Consider the following 8,916-nt stretch of genomic DNA (forward strand, 5'->3'; position numbering starts at 1 on the left):
AATAAAAAAGAGAGAAATTAATTCAGGAGCAGGAAAGGAGAATTCGAGACCTGAGTGACACAGTCAAACAGAACAACATCCGTATCATAGGAATTCCTGAAGAGGAAGACAGAGAGAAAGGTCCTGAAGGGATACTAGACCAAATAACTGAGATTTCCCCAAATCTGGGGAAATAATAGACATTCAAAATCAAGAGGCACAAAGAACCCCCTTAAGACATAATTTGAATCGGCCTTCAGCAGGACATATCATAGTGAAACTGGCAAAACATAAAGATAAAGAGAGAGTTCTGAAAGGAGCTGGGGAGAAAAGGGCCCTCACATACAAAGGGAAACCTATCAGAGTGGTTACAGACCTATCTAATGAAACTTGGCAGGCCAGGAAGGAATGGCAGGATCTTCAATGTGATGAGCAGAAAAAACATGCAGCCAAGAATCCTGTATCCAGCAAGTCTGCCATTCAAAATAGGAGAGATAAAAGTGTTCCCAAATAAACAAAAATTGAGAGAATTCATGACCACCAAACCAGCCCTACAGGAAATCCTAAGAGGACTCTATGAGGGAAATGTTGCAAAGAATACGAGGTGCCAGAGATGCCACTATAAACATGAATTCTAGGGAGAACACAATGACTCTAAACCCACATTTTTCAATAATAACACTGAATGTAAATGGACTGAATGCTCCAACCAAACGACACAGGGTAACAGATTTTTTGATCCATTAAAAAAAAAAAAAACCATCTATTTGCTATCTACAAGAGACTCATTTTCGACCTGAAGACACCTACAGGTTGAAAGTAAAGGAATGGAGAAATACCTATCATGCGACTGGAAGCCAAAAGAAAGCCAGAGTAGCCATACTTATATCAGAAAAACTGGACTTTAAAGTAAAGACAGTAACAAGAGATGTTACATGGAAAACCTGGCAGAATCCAGCAGAAGCCTTCTAGAACTGATCAATGAATTCAGTAAAGTTGCAGGGCAAAAAAATCAATGTACAAAAATCAGTTGCATTCTTATACACCAAAAATGAAGCAACCGAAAGACAAATCAAGAAACTGATCCCATTCACGATTGCATGAAAAACCATCAAATACCTAGGAGTAAACCTAACCAAGGATGTAAAAGACCTATATGATGAAAACTATAGAAAACTTATGAAAGAGATTGAAGAAGACACCAAGAAATGGAAAAACATTCCCTGTTCATGGATCAGAAGAATAAACACTGTGAAAATGTCATTACTACCCAAAGCAATCTACACATTCAATGCAATCCCCATCAAAATTGCACCAGCGTTCTTCTCAAAGCTAGAACAAACTATCCTCAAATTCGTATGGAACCATAAAAGACCCCAAATAGCCAAAGTCATATTGAAGAAGCAAACCAAAACGGGAGGCTTCACAATCCCAGACATTAGCCTCTACTACAAAGCTGTCATCATCAAGACAGTATGGTATTGGCACAAAAACAGACTCATAGACCAATGGAATAGAATAAAGAACCCAGAACTGGGCCCACAAATGTACGGCCAATTAATTTTTGACAAAGTAGGAAAGAGTATCCGATGGAAAAAAGACTGCCTCTATAGCAGGTGGTGCTAGGAGTACTGGACAGCAACATGCAGAAGAATGAAACTAGACCACTTTCTTACACCATACACAAAAATTAACTCAAAGTGGCTGAAGGACATGAATGTGAGACAGGAAACCATCCAAACCCTCGAGGAGAAAGTAGGAAAATATCTCCTAGACCTCCATCACAGCAATTTCCTACTCGACACATCCTCAAAGGCAAGGGAAATGAAAGCAAAACTGAACTCTTGAGACTTCATCAAGATAAAAAGCTTATACACGGCAAAGGAAACAATCAAGAAAACTAATAGGCAACTGACAGAATGGGAAAAGATAGTTGCAAATGACATATCAGATAAAGGGCTAGTATCTAAAATCCACAAGGAACTCACCAAACTCCACACCCAAAAAACAAATAACCCAGTGAAGAAATGGGCAGAAGACATGAACAGACACTTCTCCAAAGAGGACATCCAGATGGCCTACAGGCACATGAAACGATGCTCAACACCACTCATCATCAGGGAAACACAAATCAAAACCACACTGAGATACCACCTCACGCCAGTCAGAGTGGCTAAAATGAACAAAGCAAGAGTCTATTGATGCTGGCGAGGGTGTGGAAAGACAGGCACCCTCCTACACTGCTGGTGGGAATGTGAAGTGGTGCAGTCACTCTGGAAAACAGTGCGACGGTTCCTCAAAAAACTATCCATAGAACTCCCTTATGACCCAGCAATAGCACTGCTAGGGATTTACCCAAGGGATACAGAAATGCTGCTGCATAGGAGCACATGTACCCCAATGTTCATAGCAGCAATGTCAACAATAGCCAAAACATGGAAAAAGCCTAAATGCCCATCACCTGATGAGTGGATCAAGAAGATGTGGTATATATACACAATGGAGTACTACATGGCAATGAGAACGAATGAAATCTGGCCATTTGTAGGAAAGTGGATGGACCTCGAGGGTGTCATGCTAAGTGAAATAAGTCAGGCAGAGAAGGACAGATACCATATGTTTGCACTTATAGGTCTAACAGGAAAACAGGAGAAACCTAATAGAGGACCAGGAGGAGGGGAAGAGGGAAAGTGAGGTTGGGAGAGAGAGGGATGCAAAACTTGAGAGACTATTGAATGCTGAAAATGAACTGAGCATTGAAGGGGAAGGGGGAGGGGGGAAAAGAGGTGGTGGTGATGGAGGGCACTTATAGGGAAGAGCACTGGGTGTTATATGGAAACCAATTTGACAATAAACTATTTAAAAAAACTTGCAGTAAGGTAGTATAAATTGAGATATTACTATATTTTTCTATTTTCTTATTCTCATCTTAATTTTTAATATTATAGTGCTCTGATTTTAGATTAATAGGGCAGGTAAGTAAGTATAAACTTCCTCAAATTCTCTTTCACACATTTCCACTTTTTACTTTTTGCTTCCAATAATAGAAATATTCTTAAGCCATAAATTTTTAAAAACTAAAGCCATGTTAACCAGAAAGAAGACTGTCCGTACACTAAACCAGGGAAGTAACTGAAATATCAGATTCATGGGGCACCTGGGTGGCTCAGTCCTTTAGCACTGACCTTTGATCTCTGCTTGGGTCCTAATCTCATGGTTTGTGGGCTTGGCACTGAGCATGAAGCCTGCTTAAGATTCTCTTACCCTACCTCTCTCTCTACTCCTCCCCTACTCACGCTTTCTCTCTCTCTCAAGATAGATGAACATTTAAAAAACTAATAAATAAAATGTCAATCAGGAACAGAAGCTAATGCTGAAATGTTCATGGTAAAAGTGACATCAGTTAGAGGCTTTAATGATGCGATTCTGAATCTAGTGTTGGAAGGAGAATCAGGTCCCAGGTTCAAAGTACACAGGAAGAGGATACTGGGTTCCTGCAATAATTTGGGAGGCACAAGAAGTAATCAACAAGAAAACTGACATATGAGACAGAAAATATAACAGATATATTTGAATTTTGATTCATTTAATCCATAGAAGAGTATGAGAAAGATTTTAAAATAAAATGTATTTAAAAGGTTAATAGCAAGAAATGGAGAAATATAACTTATACATAAAGAAAAGAACCACATATACAAAGGACAGGGAGAATTTTTTAAATAACCAGAGGAAGATTCTGAAAATTAAAATATACTCATTGAAATAAACACTCAAGGACTCACGAGATTGATTAAACTGTGCCCTGGACACAGATGAGAAAAGCAGTTTGAACTGAAAACTAGAAGTGAGGAAATGACTCTGGATATAACCCAAGAGAAAAGGCAGGAGATGTGTGGGCATGAATATAAAGAAAGCACAAAATGTGTCAAGGAAGAAAGATAGACATCTCAAGCCAACTGAGCCAAAACAAAACTACAACTCAAAATATAGTAGTGAAATTCTAGAAAAGAAAAACAAAAGAAAGAGACTTAACAGCATATAATAACAACAAAAAAAGACAGCATTAATTACAAAAAAACCCTAAAATTTGACAGTCTTCTCATAGCAGCAGAAAATGCTAAAAACAGTAAAATCATGTATTAAAAATACTGGGGGAATACAAATAAGTGTCAACTCAGAAATCCATATGCAGGTAAGAGTATCATTCAAAATAAAAGAAATAAAAAGATTTTAAGATCCAAAAAGGTTGGCAAAAGTCACTATTGATGGACTGATACTATAAGATAAACTAAAAATGTGAATATCAAGAAAAAACTAAACCCAGGGGAAAAAGAAGGAATAGGATGTAAGAAATAAGAGATCTACTGAGACTGACAAGTGGTCTTACTCATAGGTACTCCTTATTCAAACAATCAGAACTCAGTAAGAAGAAAATTAAGCTAAGAAGAAAGAGGATGGAAAAAAATAATGGTGAGTAAAAAAATAGATCACCATGTAAATCCAATAAATATTAATCATAAAATCATTATAATAATAATGACCCCAAAAATCGGTTGTCATGAGATTTACTAAAGTAGAACCAAGATATAAGTTAATAATAAATAAAGGAGGAGAGAGGAATTTGGAGAAAAATTTTCCTAGGGTTCTTGATTTGTTTGGCAGAAGCATAGAAATATAAATTAACTTTAGAGTTTGCTAATTATGTAGGTTAAAAATTTAAGTGTGTTCTTTCTCCTCCTCTTTTTAGTCCCTTCCCCTTCCTCTGGTTAACAATGTAAACATAAAGCCAATATATGCAATAGAGCAAGGCAGGTGTCCGTGCTGGAATTACAGCAGCCACAGCGACCTGGAGTGTGATTTGGTGCCCAAAGTAGGTGATGAAGACAGGACATTCAAAGAACATGGTGCTGGGCAAGGCTATACCTTCTACACCAAGCTATAGAATAAAATGGCCTGGTATGAGGTATCAAAGAACAAGCAGTGTTAGGAGGGTGTCCATACAAGCTGGGCACTGAGCGATGGCATGTAAGTGGTTGTAGAAACTTGGACAAGATGTCAGAGCTCAAGTGTGGTGAGGAGGATGTCAGTGCAGGGAGCATATTCAGCTTGAGGAGAGGAGCCCTAGTGGATTGAGAGGGTGTCTGCATGTGTGAGCAACCTAGCATGGAGTGTTGACCCCAAGCAAGTGAGGAGATCCTCTCCTCCATGTAGTAAGGACATCACAGGATGGGTCATGAGCCCAAAGAGACTAAAAAGGATGTCTCTACCAAGGGATAGTTTCACGTGGAGTTTCAGAACCTGGAAAGGATGTCTCTTCCCAATGGGGTATCTAGAATTGGGGATTGGAACCCCATCAGGATAAGGAGAGCACATTCATTCACATGGTGGTAATAGGGATGGCCTAGCACAAGATGTCAGAGCTGGGGAAGAGTGAGGAGAGTTTCTGTTCAGCGGACAGGAAAGTATCGTTGATGTGAGATTGGACACAAAGGCACTTATTCAATAAGAATAATAGGAGGGTTCTCACTGTTGGGGAAAGGAGTTAGAAATAAAGAAAGAGAGAGAACTAGGCTGAACCTGTGCTGCTGGATTGGAATTAGAAGTATTGGTTTGACTGTGTGATTTTCAATCGATAGAGATAAATATAAATATTCACATGTCAAAGTATGTGTGTGTGTGTGTGTGTGTGTGTGTGTGTGTGTGTGTGTGCATGTCTACTATGTGTAAATGTATATTATAGTTCTTCACCAGGGTAGCAACACTTCAGTTGTTAAAATCATCGCTCCAGACGCTCTAATTTTGGCTCTTAAATATCATTGTCCACTAATAAAATCATGGATCTTTGGAGAAATATTTCATTCCACCAAGGAAAGATAAGCCCAAGGAAAGATGAAGACATGTGAAAAAGACAAGAGAACCAACTTGAAGAGGATCTCATTTGCCAAACTGGAAGCAATTAATGTACCAAAAGAATGGTAGAAGCAGAGAAATCTATAGCTGTAGTACAGAAAAGGAAAGTATATATAGATAGTGAAAATTTAAAAAATCAATAGGCATTACGAAGCCAAAAATGATTCTTAAAAAGCAAAGAAAAATATTCTTTAAAATATAGGCAAAGCATTAGGAAAAATATTGTAAGAAGAGAAGAAGGCACAGAGAAGTAATGCCAATATTATTAAAAGTACCATAATTTCAAATACAGCGAAGTTTTAAACTTTTAAAATAATTCTATGGAAAAACCTAATGCCAATAAATTTTCAAACTTAGATAAATGTACAATCTTCTAGAAAATAATAATTAGCTATAACTTGTTATGTAATATGCATTAATTGATTACAGAAATAATAACATTAGAAGAATTGAATTTATAATAAACTGCCACCTCCCACATAGCACATACTTTTTGTACATAAAAATAAAAAGTGTCAGACTGTGTATATTATTAGTTCTTTCTGAAGTTTCAAGGAACACATAATTCCTATCTTATTCAAAGTGAGTCAAAGAAGAAAAAAAGATTGTGCAAGAACAGAAGTATAAGCTAATATTATTGTGGACACAGATACAGAAATCTAAATACAGTACTAGGAAACCAAATTCAACATTTTGTAAAAGAATAATGTGTCGTGATCAAGTAGGGATATTTAAAAACTACAAAAATGGCATTGCATGGCAGGATATGAATGCAATTCACCATGTAACAGATTAGGAAGTAGAAAACATACCAACATCCCTACAGTTGCAGGAAAAGCAAAGGTTCAGTTCAATATTCCTTCCTGATAAAGTTCTTAGCCAGTTATTAATAGAAAGACATTTCCTATCCCTCGTAAATTTAATCTGCATAAAAGACTGCTTACTAATGGAAGTTCAGAAGTTTTTATAAAGTCAGGAATAAGATAAGGATGACTACTATTGCCTCCACTACTCAACAGTTCCTGGGCAGTCTTTACTGAACTAATAATAAAGAAAAGGAAATGAGCAAAAGAATTTTCATAGGCAAAGAGAGAATTGTCTGTAAAGACAATGCAAAAGCAACTAAAACCAAGGATTAAAATTTCATAAGATTTTTCATCAGGACTGTTGGAATTAACATGATTGTAGAAATATCAATATCATAACAATCATTTAAAACATTAAATAAACGCTATTAAATAATGTCAATGAAATCTATAAGATATTTAGGAATAGATGAAACAAAAGATGAACAAGAACATAGAAATGTTCAAAATATATTTGAAAATCCCCCGAAGAACTTTTGATAGATAGGGATGTGTACCATGTTTGTGGATATAGTTAATGTTATGTCAATTCTCTCCCATATTAAGACTAACACATAATATACATGCATGCATTACATAAAAATGTTAAACATGGTTTTTTCATAGGCAAACTATTATCAAAACTCACATTAAAGAATAAAAATCTAACAGTAGCCAAGACAATTAAAAAGAATGAGCAAGGATGTGAGGTTTACTCTACCAGAGAGCAAAAATTATTTTTAAAAATTAATAGTAATTGAAGCAGCATGGTATTAACACACGACTAGATAAAGGACTCAATGCCACAGAATTGAGAGTCCATAGGAAGACCAAACATGCATGGCAATCTGGTGTATGACAAACAGCATCACATGTCAGCAAAGGCTAGTTTTCCTTGTAGAAAAAATATTAAATTAAATTCCTATTTCATATTATATCCCTGAATTAACTCTAGGGTATTAAAGACCAAAATGTTTTTTTAAAAACTGTCATTAGTAAAATATTTAACATAAGTTTTTATAAACTGATAGAAGAGTATTTCTACTAAAAGCATAACTCAAAACATAGATAATTAGGACTACATTAAAATGTAAACATCTCAATCATAAAAGGCACAATGAGTAAAGTTGAACAAGCAAAAAACTTAAAGAAAATATTTACAATGAGTAAAAGAAAGAAATAGTACCAAATTTGAAAATCCTATGCACTATAAGAACCATCTACATGCAGCCAGGTAGGAAAATGGAAAAAGACACTTTAATAAGCAATTCACAGAAAAAGCAGTTCATAGGCAAACAATTGGTGAAAAGTAGCATAATCTTACAAGGTTCCAGAAAAATGCAAATTAACTCTTTATTGAGGGGGTTCATTTCATAATCTTTAGTGTGGCAAAATATATTTTAGGCATAGAAATGTTAAAAGTTAATGACGTGGAAAGGGAAATCCTTACAAATGTGCCTCCAGAGACCTGTCAAGAATGTTCCTTGAGAAAGATAGTGGCAAATGGCATATCAGATAAAGGGCTAATATCCTATATCTACAAGGAACTCACTAAACTCCATACCCAAAAAAATGAATAATCCAGTGAAGAAATGGGCAGAAGACATGAACACACATTTCTCTAGAGGACATCCAGATGGCCAACAGGCACATGAAATGATGCTCAGCATCACTCATCATCAGGGAAATACAAATCAAAACCACACTGAGATACCACCTCACACCGGTCAGAGTGACTAAAATGAGCAAATCAAGAGACTATAGATGCTGGCGAGGGTGTGGAGAGACGGGCACACTCCTACACTGTTGGTGGGAATGTAAACTGGTGCAGCTGCTCTGGAAAACAGTGTGGAGTTCCTCAAAAAACTATCAGTAGAACTCTCCTACGACCCAGCAATAGCACTGCTAGGGATTTATCCAAGGGATACAGAAGTGCTGATGCATAGGAACACATGTACCCCAATGTTCATAGTCGCACTTTCTACAATAGCCAAATCATGGAAAGAACCTAAATGTCCATCACCTGATGAATGGATCAAGAAGATGTGGTTTATATATACAATGGAATACTACATGGCAATGAGAAAGAATGAAATCTGGCCATTTGTAGGAAAGTGGATGGACCTCGAGGGTGTCATGCTAAGCGAAATAAGTCAGGCGGAGGACAGATACCATATGTTTG

Source organism: Suricata suricatta, chromosome 3, assembly GCF_006229205.1.
Source record: "Suricata suricatta isolate VVHF042 chromosome 3, meerkat_22Aug2017_6uvM2_HiC, whole genome shotgun sequence".
NCBI classification, from domain to species: domain Eukaryota; kingdom Metazoa; phylum Chordata; class Mammalia; order Carnivora; family Herpestidae; genus Suricata; species Suricata suricatta.